Source organism: Protopterus annectens, chromosome 2.part1 (assembly GCF_019279795.1).
Source record: "Protopterus annectens isolate FY-2018-M chromosome 2.part1, PAN1.0, whole genome shotgun sequence".
Lineage (NCBI taxonomy): Eukaryota > Metazoa > Chordata > Ceratodontiformes > Protopteridae > Protopterus > Protopterus annectens.
This window is the reverse complement of record NC_056729.1, coordinates 1,032,815,946-1,032,830,879: the sequence shown is the minus strand read 5'-3', so window position 1 is coordinate 1,032,830,879 and position 14,934 is coordinate 1,032,815,946.

The window sequence follows — 14,934 nt, the reverse complement described above, 5'->3', positions numbered from 1 at the left end:
TGTGTGTGTGTGTGTGTGTGTGTGTGTGTCTCTGTTTTAGTGAGGAGTGCATTTGTGTGCATGTGTGCATGCGTGCATGTGTGCATGTGGTCATGTGTGCATGTGCTCATGTGTGCATGTGTGCATGTGTGCATGTGTTCATGTGTGCATGTGTGCATGTGTTCACATGTGCATGTGTTCATGTGTGCATGTGTTCACATGTGCATGTGTTCATGTGTGCATGTGTTCATGTGTGCATGTGTTCACATGTGCATGTGTGCATGTGTGCATGTGTTCATGTGTGAATGTGTTCATGTGTGCATGTGTGCATGTGTGCCGACATCATGTACAGGTCGTAAAGTGTGTTTCCTGTCTTCCTCTTACAGGTGCTGAGTTTGGGCTGGTTCACTGCAGCAGGGAACCTGATGTCACTGAGCAAAATAGTGATGATGAGGATAGTTGTGTAGAGGCACAGGCATGTTTACCAGGGTCTGTCATTGGGCCACCAATCGACAGTACACAAGTGTCCACCCCATCCATGCACACAGTCATACTGCCAATACATCCATCACCAATGCCCTTAGCTGAGGGACAGTGTACAGTCGGCATTTCAGGCACTCCTACTGTGTACAAAGAGAGCATCTGGGAAACAGAAAAAAAAAATTTAAGCTTGTTTCCTGCCTTTCCTGTTAAGTGGTATAGACTATTCGTAGGCTTCTGAGCCCCCAAACCCTTCTGTGTTGGAGAGAAGCCTTCTAGATTAGTTTTTTTTTCTTATAACTAGCTAGTTTTCTAGTTTCAGCACTGAAATCTGTTTCTTTGATCTCAGCACTTGTTCAGAAAAAAAAAAATTCATCTGCTTTTACTGTACTTGTGTTTCTACCTACTTTATTTTACTTTTGCATCATCTTAGAAAGTACTCAATTGTATTTATTACTGCTTGGTGTAACTCATTCTAAGCCTTTTGGTTTAAACACTTGGGCTTCGGACCAGTTGTTTTGCACTGAGAGGGTTTGTGGTCTGCACTGTAGTGGCAGAACAGGTAGCTTACATCCTTCTAGGTTGGGAACTGCTGATTGAGGGCTCAGTGTCTGCTATTCTAAAAGTGTATTAATTCTGGTTTAAGCACTTGGGCTTTCAGGCCAGTTATTTTACATTAAGAGGGTTTGTGGTCTGCACTCTTGTGGGAGGAGAGGCTGGACTCTACCCTTCTGAGCTGGGAATTTCTGGTTAAAGGCTTATAGTGCATGCATATCTGAACTGCTTCTTACTGAAGTTGGTGCGCCTTGTTTGCTGTGGCATAGACTGGATTCGGGCCTGCTGGATCCAGCTTTGTTTGTGTAACTTGAGCACTAATCCAGGCATTCTATAAAGTATTCAATTGTATTTATTACTGCTTGGTAGTAACTTGATTAAAGTGTAGCTATCATTCTAAGTCTTTTGGATTAAGCACTTGTGCTTCAGACCAGTTGGTTTACATTAGGAAGGTTTGTGGCATGCACTGTGGTGGCAGGACAGGTAGCTTTCATCCTTCTAAGTTGGGAACTGCTGACTGAGAGCCCAGTGTCTGTTATTCTTAAAGTGTATTAGTTCTGGTTTAAGCACTTGGGCTTCAGGCCAGTTATTTTACATTAAGAAGGTTCGTGGTCTGCACTCTTGTGGGAGAAGAGGCTGGACTCTGCCCTTCTGAGCTGGGAATTTCTGGTTAAAGGTTTATAGTGCCTGAATATTTGAACTATATCTTACTGAAATTGGTATACCTTGTTTGCTGTAGCATAGACTAGATCCAGGCCTGTTGAATCTAGCTTTGTTTATATGCTTGTTGTTTGTTTGCTTGTTATTTCCCTGGAACACTAATTCCACCTAATACGCAGCTTCTCAAGCGCTTCTGTGGATCACTAGTGATATCTGCATTGATTACTGTACTTATTTCCTTGTTTCATTTGAAAGAAAGTTACTGTTTGTCATTTTTGCATTTAAGTTACTTGTAACACATTGCACTTAAGTTACCTGGCACTTGCTCGCTAAAGCAATTATATAAGTCAGCACTAAAAATTAAAAGCACTACACCCTCACTCCCCACTGGCCCTTGTTTTCAAGTATTAAGGAATTCCCAATATTATTCTAGCATGTCCAAAGGTCAGTTGTCAATCTCCTCTCCGGTCCAGCTGGTGAATCTGGGAATCTTGAGGCAATGTTACAACTGCCTCATGTACACAGACAACCCTCTCCTCCTCCTAACAAATTCCAATAGATGTGAGAGATGCAACCATATAGCCAAACTGGAGGCTAAGCTCTCTCAACTCAGTACTGACATAACCAGTCAGGAGGAGAAGGAAACCACACTCACTACAATTCCAGTCTCACATAGACCTACTACGACAGCAAACCAAACACATAATCACACAAAAACATACTCGGATGCTCTAAATAAAGATCTGCCTAAGCAGCAGAGACCTCCAAAGCAGACACCCAAGCAACCGCTACCCCAAAACAAAACATGTGCAACACATATCTCACAAAGCCAGTGTGCCGAACAGTCACAGCCCTTAAGACTAAACAACACACCTGATACACTTGTAATAGGCGACTCTATCGTCAGGCACACTGACGTCCCGCTCACCAGGCTGAACAAGGAGAGGGTCACGGTGAGCAGCCTGTCGGGCGCTAGGATCCGCCACATAACACAAGCATTCAGGTCACTCCAAGGCAAGTGCAAATATGACTCAGTCATTGTCCATGCTGGTGTGAATGACCTGAGATGTACCTCCCTGGACTACATGAAAAGAGACATAAAGGAGCTCTCTGAGCATGTAGCCCAGGCCGGTATGACCCTGACCTTGAGTAGCATCTTACCCTCACCAAGAATGATGCCACAATATGAAGACAAGATGATCAATTTAAACAATTGGCTTAAGTTTTGGTGTCATTCAAAGGGGATCCAATGCATGTCAGCTTGGGATGATATGCTCGACAAGCCATGATGCTTCGCTAGGGACGGCTTGCACCTGTCACCCCTGCACTTTCGGATATTGGCAAAGGCTCTTGCTACCCCCATAGTGCCTTTTTTAGGCAAGGCTCAAAAGACAACCCCACCTCCATAGGTATCACAAGGGATAAGAAACTAAGAGTAATGCTACTCAACTCCAGAAGTCTAAACCTCAAGATGCATGCACTCGAAACTCTCCTTAGCATGGAGAACATCGATATCTGTGCAGTAACAGAAACCTGGTTCAGGGATCCCAAGAGCACCCCAGCACTACCAGGTTATACCTCATACCATGCTTTTTGGCCCCAAAACTTGGACTGAACCATAAAAGGAGGGGGAGTATCGATATTCATCAAAGATACCCACACCTCCAGGATGGTGGCAAAGCACGAAGCATCAGAGACTATCCATGTGCAACTAACAGTGGGTAAAACTGCCTTCCAGTTTATAGCCTGCTACAGACCACCTTCCCAAACCCAGGAACCCCACTTGGCCTTTCTGAGAACACTGGAAAATGTGAAGGTCTCTCCAAACACCATTATATTGGGCGACTTCAACTACCCAAACATAGACTGGGAACATTTCTCTAGCTCCAACACCCTAGCCCAAAGGTTCCTAGAATTTATAAACTCAAATGCTATGGAACAACTTGTTACCACTCCCACAAGAGGGGAAAACATACTGGAGCTGATCATCACCAACATGGGGACTCTATGCTCCAGACCAGAAGTGTATCCCTCACTGGTAAGATCAGATCATAAACTAATCTTACTGGATATTCACATCCCGACCACACCCCCTGCCCAGAAAACCACAGTGAAAAACTTCTCTAAAGCAAATTTCACACTCCTCAAAACCAAGGTGGAATCCTTCAAAGCCCCCGGGCCTGTGGAAAATACAGCCCAGACTGCAGAATCCTTTATAAACGCATTCTATGAACACCTTCAGGAATGCATGGATCACGCGATCCCAAATAAAACCAAGACCCAATCCTCCAAAGGCAGACATCCTGTCTGATGGACCCCAGCCATAAACAAACTATACAATAGAAGGAGGAAGCTACTAAATGATAGAGCAAAATCCCAAAAAGGGAAGGCATCACTGATCAGTATTAGCAAAAAACTATGGGCACACATAAAATTGTCTAAGGCCAGCTTCGAGAGAAAAATTGCACAGGACACTAAAGATAATCACAAGGCTTTCTTTAGTTATGTTAGGAACCTGGGTGGTAATTCCCAGATATGCTCAGAATTAGTCCAAAATGACAAAAAATACACTGAACCCACAGACATTGCCAACATCCTAGCTGACAGGTTCAGCACAAACTCCCCCCCCCTCTCCACCAAAAGGGCAAATATCTATCCCAGCGGAGTGCTGCCCCCCCTGACATCTCAGATGCTCAGGTAAGAGCCGCCCACCCCAAAGCAAAAAAACACAGCATCAATGGGACCAGACGGTGTCCCGGGCTGTGTCCTACATGAACTCCAAGAAGAGCTAAACCCAAACATAAAACTACTGTTCAATCTCAGCCTTACTACAGGATATGTGCCCAAAGAGTGGCATACAGCAACAGTGGTCCCTCTCCATAAAGGTGGTGCCTCAATGGATCCTGGAAACTATCGCCCCATAAGCCTGACTAGCTTGGTTTGCAAAGCTATGGAAAGGATCATCATGGACCTCATAAATAAAGATATTGGGGACCTACAGACACTGGATCCTTCCCAGTTTGGCTTTGTTAAGGGCAGATCCTGCCTCTTAAACCTGGTTGATTTCTTTGAAACAGTCACCAAGGCCATTGACGAGGGGAAGGTGGTCCACACAGCCTACCTGGACCTCGCAAAAGCCTTCGATACAATACCCCACTCGGGCATTATAGATAAGCTCACCAGCTTAAATATAAACCCCTATGTCACTAGATGGATTGCAAACTGGCTCAAGGACAGAACCCACATGGTTAGAATTGCTGGAGCCATGTCAGACTCCAAACCAGTTACAAGTGGTATCCCACAAGGCTTAGTCCTGGGACCTCTCTTGTTCGGTATATATTTCTCGGAGGTACAGGCCAAAATGGAAGGACTGTGGCTGACCAAGTTCGCAGATGACCGCAAACTGGGCACCATAATCGACTCTCCAGCTGACACAAGCATCCTCCAAAAGGGCCTCATAGAAACAGACAACTGGTGCCAGAGCCATGGCCTCAAGCTAATTGCCAAAAAGTGTATAGTCATCCCCTTTGGCAAAAACAAAGTGCCCACAAATTACCACATAGGTGGTAATCCATTAAGTACAGAAGAAGTAATTAGGGACATGGAGAGCCAAGTTGATAGCAATCTCTCATTTGACAACCACGTGGCCAAAGTGGTTAGAAAAACATTTTATATAGCCCACCTAATCATGAAGGGATTCACATCTAGATCAAGGGAGGTCATCATGCCTCTTTACTCATCCCTCATCAGGCCCATAATTGAGTACAATGCCCCTTTTGGGATGTACCTTACCAGACACCTGCAGCAACTGGAAAGACCCCAAAAGTACCTCACCAAGAGGATCAAAGGGCTCAAACAGATGCCATATGCTGCCCGGTTAAAGAAACTCCAGCTCTACTCAGTGGCATACCGCCTGTTCAGAGGCGATCTGTGCCTGATGTATAAAGTAATGTCCAACCCAGAATTAATGGACATGCTGCACCTGAGAAAATCCAAATCCCATCGAGCTATGCACTCGAGAGACTTGAACCTCAGCACTGAAATAAATAGGACATGCTGGAGGGACAGATTCATAACCCAGAGGCTCCCTTCACTCTGGAATAAAATCCCAGTCCAGGTTAGGCAGAGTCTCTCATTGACTCTCTTTAAGAGGAATCTTGATGAGTGGATGGGAGATCATAGGTTTACCCCAGGTATCACTTCTGTGTCACTGTTAGACAGAGGCACAGTATACTAACCTCGAAAAAGGGCATAGCAAAATAAATTTAAAATGGGTGGCGAAAGCCAAACACATTCTGGCTAGGCTTATAAATGCCCTAGGGCAGATAGCCTAGTATGAACCTATGAACCTATGAACCTTTTGGCCAGGACAGTGTGGTATCCATGGCACATGCATCCTGACACAGCAGCCATACCCAGATGTCTGGAAGGGTACCACATAAGCAGATGTCCAGGGGTTCTCATCGGAGCACTGCTACTCATCATGCCACTGTCAGACATGCCACAGGTCTTACAATCTCATGCATGTTCCAGGCTGTCATGGAGGCACAGGCATGTATGGAACGGTACACCAGACAGGGACTAAGGGCACAGAGGGCACACAACACTGCCATCATTGACAGTATTCGTGACCTAGCAGGTGCCAACCGCAATTACACCGAGGTCACTGATAGACGTTGGGGAGAGACATTAGATGTCCTCCGCAATGTCATGTCCATGTGTCAGGACAGTGTGGGATGGTTGAGTTGTTGACGCGGACGTATGCCAGCAACATCAGCAGCTGGCAGTCACCGCGGACTTCCATCAAGTCACAGCCGCTCCTGTAGTGCCAGTACCAGCCCCAGCAATGTTGAGGGTGTGCTGTCCATAGAACATCCTAGAAGACCACATGCACATGGCTCTGGACAGTCCCAGCAGGGACCTGGATCTAGTGTACATCCATCTACCTCTGGGGATAGTACCCAGTCTGGCTTAGTACCTGATAGTGTCAGTAGCACCCCTGCCAGGCACAGGTACATATCCGTGGCCAGAGACGGTGATCTGTAAAGCCTGGCAGGTACAGTCTGTGGCTGTCCCACAAATACCCATATATGGTGGCCAAATGCTGGAATTGTGTGCATGCAGACACACACACACATAAACCAGACACCTAGACCTAACACATACCCACACACATTACATCAACATTGGCCGATAGCAGTGCTCTTGCCCCTTACACACACACACACACACACACACACACACACACACACACACACACACACACACACACACACACACACATACATGTTGATTGGATGGCTCACTGTAGGCCTCTGGCAAACCAACAACACACCCTGTGCATATGATGAAACCTGTGCCACCTCCTGTCATCTGTAACATCGATGCAGGAACAGGCTACCATGGTGCTGATGCAAAGGGTGACCTTATAGCAGTATAGCAATGCTAGCATGTTGTCAGCAGTAGAGTGTAATGATATGCTTGAAGGTGTAGCTGAGCAGGCATGATGCGTTAAAGTTATGATTGTCAATGTAGTATTGTTTACACCAGGGTTAGTTCCAATAGCGTATTGTCTGCCCACGTGTCACTTGGCTGATGTGTGTCGTATTGACAGCATGTGTTAGAGAGTAAACAGTATGTGTGGGAAGTGTGTAGCACAGATTTGCAAGTGTACATCTGTGAACATGGTGGAGGTGCACTGTCTGCATGTACATGCATAGTGGACACATGGGCAGGGTGAAATGCCCTGTATTACACAGTGTTAACACTTCATAGTTTCTATTGGTGGCCAGTATGCATTGTACTACACACATTTAGGAGCCTGACTACACATTTGTGTATGACATGGTTTGACACTGTGCTGTGGGTGATACTGTTACTATCTGTCAGTGTTTTGCATTCTGGTAGTATCCATAACTTCAACAGCCTGACCATAACCAATCATTAGATGATGTCTTGACAACTGACACACAGATGTAGGACACACAGCACATTTGGATTCTTCAGGTACAATACTATGCCAGTAACCAGTGGTATTCACCTTCACCCATTACTGAGACCACTCCTGTTTGACATATAGCTCTCTTAGGTACAAGCAATCACAGTAGGGATATGTCCGTCCACGTCTGATAATGCATATTGTGGCCTATATTGCATTCTCCAGATGACACACACATCCTCCACAAGGGTATCATACAGACAGATACCTGTTGTCAAACCCATGCTGTAAAGCTATAAACCAAACTAAGCATAGTCATCCACCTTTACGGAACATGTTATCCCCACAGTACCACATAGGTAGTAGCCACCAACATGATGAACAGGTACCGATGTGTACATGCAACCAAGTGTTACATCATCTCTCCTTTGATAATCACATTTCCAAAGGTATTTTGAAATCCTTCGGTGGATCACATAAGCAATAAGGGGTCTGCATGCATATCCACAAAGGTTGTTGCACACCTACAATGAATAGTCATCACTGACAGACTTTGCTGCGTTTGAACAGGTCTGACATATACCTCGGCCATATACCCTCACTCACACATTTCAATAGAAACTGTAATGAGTGTGTGTGACATGAATGACCTAGGCCAGGGATCACTGCAGTGGCTGGCCTTGTCACAAGCATACAGATGTGACCTAAGGTCTGGGAATCAGCAGCACAGTCTGGCAAAGATGACAGCTGTGTTCTTGGAGAAAGCAGGATTCCCACACATGCAATAATTGAGGTAACATGTACGTATATGTATTTGCCACACAGCTTGCTCACATGTGCAATGCATACTGATATGTCATACAGTAGTAAAAGCAAAACCCACAAGACATTGACCAACAGTGTCACACACATACAGCACACACACTCACCAAGTGCAGGATTCAATCCCCTATCTAACTACTTCATGATACTAGAAGAATACACATTAACACAACACACTATACACATTACTGGGAGCTCTGTTTTCCACAGGTATATTTGTAGGACACTGACATCATCAGACCTGACAAAGATTAGTTTCCCACTTTTAAGGTGTTTTATTGCTCGCCAAAAAGGTTGTTCCTTCCCATGAAGACCACTCACAAACACACACTTATCAAGTGCAGGATTCAAACCCCTATCTAACTACGTTATGATACTTGAGGAATACGTATTAACACAACACGCTATACCCATTATTGGGAGTTCTTCTTTCCACAGGTATATTTGTAGGATGGTGACATCATCAGACTTGACAAAGATTAGTTTACCACTTTTAAGGTGTTTTACTACTCTCCGAAACAGATTGTTCCTTCCCAAGGAGACCACATAGAAACATACACACACACACTTGTCAAGTGCAGGATTCAAACCCCTACTTAACGATACTACAGGAGTATGCATTTACATGACACGCTATACACATTACTGTAATTTGTACTTTCCACAGGTATATTTGTAGGATGGTGACATCATCAGACTATACAAAGTGGGTTACATTAGGTGGGCTACACTGAAGGAATGTCTAAACACTTTGGCCATGTGATCATCAAAGGGGAGTTTGCTATCTACCTGTGTCCCCAGGGCCATAATGACCTTCTCCGTACATACTGGATTACCACCTATGTGGTAATTTGTGTGCAATTTGTTTTACCCAAAGGGGATGACTATGCATTCTTTGGCATTCAGCTTGAGGGCATTGTTTTGACACCAGGTAGCTGTCTCTGTAAGACACTTCTGGAGGATGTCTGTGTCAGTCCTACAGTCGATTATGGACCACATTTACCAGTCATCTGCAAACCTGTTCAGCCATACACCTCCCGTGCTTGCCTCTATCTCTGAGCAGTATCTACTGAACAGGTGGGTTCTCAGGACCAAGACCTGTGGGATGCCATTTGTGACTGGCTTACAGTTGGACATTGCACCCGCAACTCTGAACATGTGTGTTTGATCTGTGAGCCACTTGGCCACCCATCCTGTGACATAACTGGTAATGTTCCAGCAGGTATGCTTGTCCATGATGACAGAGTGGGGAATGGTATATAAAGTCTTCAGTGAGGTCCAGGTGGGCTGTGTGGACTACTTTCACCTCCATCTATGTCCTTGGTAACTGTTTGGAATAAGTCAACTAGGTTTAGGAGCCAGGATCTGCCTTTAACAAGGTGAAGTTGTGTAGAGACCAATGTCTGGCCATCTCCAATGTATCAGTTTATGGGTTCCATGACAATTTGCTCTATAGCTCTGAAGACTAGGCTGAGTAGACATATTGGGCAATGGTTTCCAGGTTCTGTTATGCATCCCCTTTGTGGAGCTGGATGACTGTTAGTGTATGCCATTCTTTGGGTACATAGCCTGTGGTACACTTGAGTCTGGACAGTGAATGTAGGTGAGGGTGTAGTTCCTTTTGGGCCTAGTGTAAGACGCAGCCTGGGACACCATCCAGTCCCATTGATGCTGTGTTCTTAGCTTTGGTGAGGGCTGTCTTTACATGCATGTCCATGATTTCTGGGTCTCTGCCTCCTTCTGTGATGGACACAGGCCCTTTTGGGGGTGATGGGGGGGAGTTTACACTGAACTTGTCCCCCTGGATGTGGGCAACAAAAGTTGGCTCGGTGTATTTCTTTCCATTTTTCAGTAGCTGACAGCATATTTGGAAGTTGACACCTACATGTCTGGTATAGCTACCGAAGGCTTTGTGGTTGTTATTCTTGCATTCCTTGGCTATTTGTCTTTAGAAACTGTCCTTGGATTATTTTATGAGCGATCATTGTTTCTTCCTAATAATTATCAGTGATGCCTTTCCTTTAGTGAAGTTGGCTCTATCATGTGTTTGTTTCCTCCTTCTGTTGTCTAGCTTATTTATAGCCATCAACCACCTGATTGTTGTCCTATTTTTGGAGGAGTGCATCTTGGTTTTATTTGTGATGTCTCATTCCATGCATCCCTGTAGATGCTCATAGGATGCACTTGTAAATGATTCTGCAGATTGTATACCATTATCCTATAGCAAGAGGGCTTTGGAATGCTCCACTTTGGTCTTGGGAAGTGTGCAGTCTGCTTTTGCAAATGTCTTCACAGTGGTTTCATTGACTGGGTGGGTGGGGGGGGGGGTGGGATGTGGATGTCCAGTGTGATTACTTAATGATCTAATATTACCAGCGAGGGGTTTCTCTATGTTGTGGAACACTGGTACCCCATGTTGGTGATGATCATGTCCAGTATGTTGTCAACTCTAGTGGGCATGGTCACCAGCTGTTCCAGGGTGTTAGTGTTTTTAAACTCTAGGTAACACTGGGCAAAGGACGTTGTACATGAGTAATTCCTCCACTCAATGTTTGGGTAGTTGTAATCTCCTCATATAATGGTGTTGATAGGACCTTTATATTTTCCACTGTTCTCCGGAATACTGAGTGAGGTTGCTGAGACAAGGTACATGATCTGTAACAGGCTACAATCTGATGAGCAGCTTAGCCCAATGTTAGTTGCACCTGCATGGTCTCCAAGGCCTCATGCTGTGCCACTAACCTGAAGGTGTGGGTATCCATAGGGTAAATGGGTATGCCCCTTCCTTTTGTATTTCACTCGTGGTTTTGGGTCCGAAGGTCAGAGGGATTATGAGTGTTTTACATGGAGCATGTCCAACAGCTCTGTGTTTGAAATAGCTTTGTGTGTTAGGCAGTGAACACGTCTGAGTAGGCGATATGCAAAGGAGTACGGATGGAGCATTTTGAGATGGTCTGTGTATGGCATGTATTTCAGGCTGCTAATGTTCTTTGTGAGGTATTGCTGCTGGCTTTCCAGTTGTTGTAGCTGTCTTGTGAGGTACATAGTAAAAGTGGTGTTGTACTCTATTATAGTTCTAGTGAGTGATGAGTAGAGGGGAATAATGTCCTCTTCTATTCTGCATGAGACACATTTTGTGATGAGGTGTGCCACATAGGAGCATTTTCTGACTACTGGGGGAATGGGATTATCACAGTTGTGTCCACTGTCCACCTGTGTCCCAAGGTCTCTTGTCACACTTTCAGTGTGAAATATACAACCATCTATGTTGTAGTTCTTGGCTACAGAGTTTTTAACAAAGGGGATGACAATGCACCTTTTGGCATTGAGCTAGAGCCCATGGCTTTCACAACAGCCATCTGTCTCTGTGAAGCCCTTTTGTAGGATGTCCACATCTTTAGTGTTTACAATTATGGCTCCTAGTTTGCAGTCCTCTGGAAACTTCAGTAGTCACAGACCTTCCATGTTAAAGTTTACTTCAGGGAAGTAGATACTAAACAGGACATGACACAGGACTGGACCCTGTGGTACTGCACTTGTCACTGGTCCAAAGTCATACTTGGACTCTGCTACTTTCACAGTGTGTGTTCTGTCAGTAAGCCTGTTGGCAACCCATCTTGTGACATAGCAATTTATACCTAGTTTAGTGGGTTTATCTATATTTCCAGAGTGTTGGGTGGTGTTGTAAGCCATGCCGGGATTTACATAGGCTGTGCGAACCACCTTACCCTTGTCTATGGTCCTGATGACTGCTTCAATGTCATCTATCAGGTTTAGGAGACATGATCTGCATTTTACAAACCCAACATGGTTGTGATCCAGGGTTTGGGGATTACCAATGTATTTTTTTATATGTTGTATGATGATACATTCCATAGCCTTGCAGAGCGGGCTCATCAGGCTAATGGGGCACTAGTTCCTGGGGGTCCATGGTGTCCCCAACCTTGTGTAGTGGGATAACTGTCACTGTGCACCATTCAACAGGCACAAAGCCTGAGGTGAGGCTATGACTTGAACATGGTACATCAGTGTGGTGCCTGTTTGTTCTGTGGTTTGTGTAGAACACAGCATGGGAAGTTATCTGGTCCCATGGCTGCTGTGATACTGGCTTTAGAGAGTGTTTTACCTGTGCAGCCGTGATGACAGCAACTTTGCAGTCTTCCATTATAGAGATGTGCTCTTTCATGGGTGAGAGGGGGGTAAAGTTAACACTGATCCTATCTGCCAGGATGTTGGCAATATCAGTTGGGTCTGCATATTTCGTGCCATTGAACTGTAACTCAGAACTGATCTGAGTGTAGCCATGATATGAACCTGTCTGTTGTGCAGAGATCTCCTGAGTAGACAGTATGCAACAGAGTACAGATTGGGTTACATGCAGTCTTGTTGCATGGGGCAACTGCTTGAGGCCAGTAATCCTCTTGTTAAGGTACTTCAGTGGTGTGTCCGGTTGCTGAAGGTGCCTAGTCAGATTCATTGCAAGTGTGTTGTGGTACTCTCTGACGGGTCTGATGACTGATGAGTAGTGGGAACCTCCTTTGACCTACATGCACAGACCTTGGCAGTTTATGTGAACACATAGCATGATTTTCTGACCACTTTGTGAATGTGTTTCTGGAAGTGGAGATGACTATCCACATATGTCCATAGATCCCTTATCATCACCTCCGTATTTAGCCTAAGTGTGTGAGCATGCCCAGTATGACCTTTCACTATGTCGTTGCCTGACATTTGCTTCATTTATTTGTGTGTGAGCATGCCCAGTATGACCCGTCAGTGTGATGCTGAATGAAATCCACTACATGTGTTGGAGTGTGTGGGCACACCCGGTATAGACATTTATACTATATGTGTGTGGAATATCAAGTTGTATTTTTACAGCAGGGCTCACCTTTGTGTCATACATCAACAGGGATCATGCTGTGCCTGCAGAGCTACCATGAGACACTGCATAGACTTATCGACATTTCTACATACAGGGGGGACAGCTATTCTTTGTACATTTCTACCCGGGGGCACACCTAATTGTTACTGTGGGTGTACATAGGGTGAGGGTTTCACCTGACACTTATACACATTTGCTATGCCTGCACTGCTATGTACGGTACACCATTTGAGTCTGTACTGTTGTCTATCATACTGGCTTGAGGCATACTCCTGTACTACAGATCTTAGCGTCCAATGTCACGTATATTAGATTGCAAATTCATAGACTACACAACCCACATCACACTGCCTAACCTGATGTTCTCTGTCTGCATAGGCCTGTGGGGGAGGTTACCCATATGCCTCTTTAGGGGCATGATACAGCATTTCTTTGTGTTTGCATTACTGTACAATTGTCCTGCTGTGTCTGTACTAGCGGAATGCTGTCATGACTTAGTGGCTCAGTACTGTGACTAGAGTGCACAGTATCCTGGGTTGAAGCCCTGTCACTGCTTTCTATTTTCATGCTGGCCAGACTGGACAGTAAAGCAAATATGAGCATGTTTACCTGACTTTGCTCAACTTCTCATGACCTTGGCCAACATTGCTCAGTGTTGCACTACTTAGCATGGGCAATTTTGTTTACATATAGTAAATATTGGTAAAAGCTGCTTAGCACTGCTTTATATTGCTTAAAACATGGCAATCATGCCTCAGGTGGTGCTGCAGGGCTGCCTATGTCAGATGCACATACTACACTCCCTATACATGTTTGGAAACAGGTAGCATCAAGTTAGGCATCCCTTTTATTTTATGTGTGAGTCAGAGAGAGGTATAATTTCCAAGGTTCCTTCTGAGCCAGTGTATGTGCTATGTGTTGCCTCTTTGCCAAGGCAAAGACACACTGGGCATGCCTCCTTCTGCCTACTGGGGCAGGTTCAGATTGTTCCTCCTCTGAGTCACGCTCTGCCTATGATGGCCTTGCCAATGGTGAGGGGCTGTTTGGCCCTGCCCCATGCTGTTCCTGCTGCAGCTGCTTTCACAGGATCATATTGTGTAGCATGGCACATACCATTACAAATTGGTACATGTAGTTGGTGAGTAATGCAAGACTCCACCAGATGTGTCCAGGCACCGGAACCATGACTTGAGCATCCCAAACACATGCTTGATTACATTTCGTGTTTGTGCATGTGCCTCATTATGGAGTTCTTGTTCAGGTGTGTGTGCATTTCTGATGGGTGTTATCAGCCATGGCTCCAGTGCATAGCCAGCATCCCCCACTAGGTGACCGTCAGGGATGTCCCCATTGGCAAATGTCTGGTACAGCTGCATCAGATGCCAGATATGGGAACCGTGGTAGCTTCCAGGGCAGCCAGCACACACATTCAGTATTATGCCCTGGGAATTGCACATGACCTGGCAGTTGATGGAGGGGAAGCCCTTGCAGTTGAAGTAGGCCCTACCCCGCTCACCGGCTGGTGCTTTGACGTGTATGTGCGTGCAGTCAATTGCACCCACTACCTCAGGGTATTCCGCTATTTGCTGGAAGAGACGCATATTGCTGGCCAATG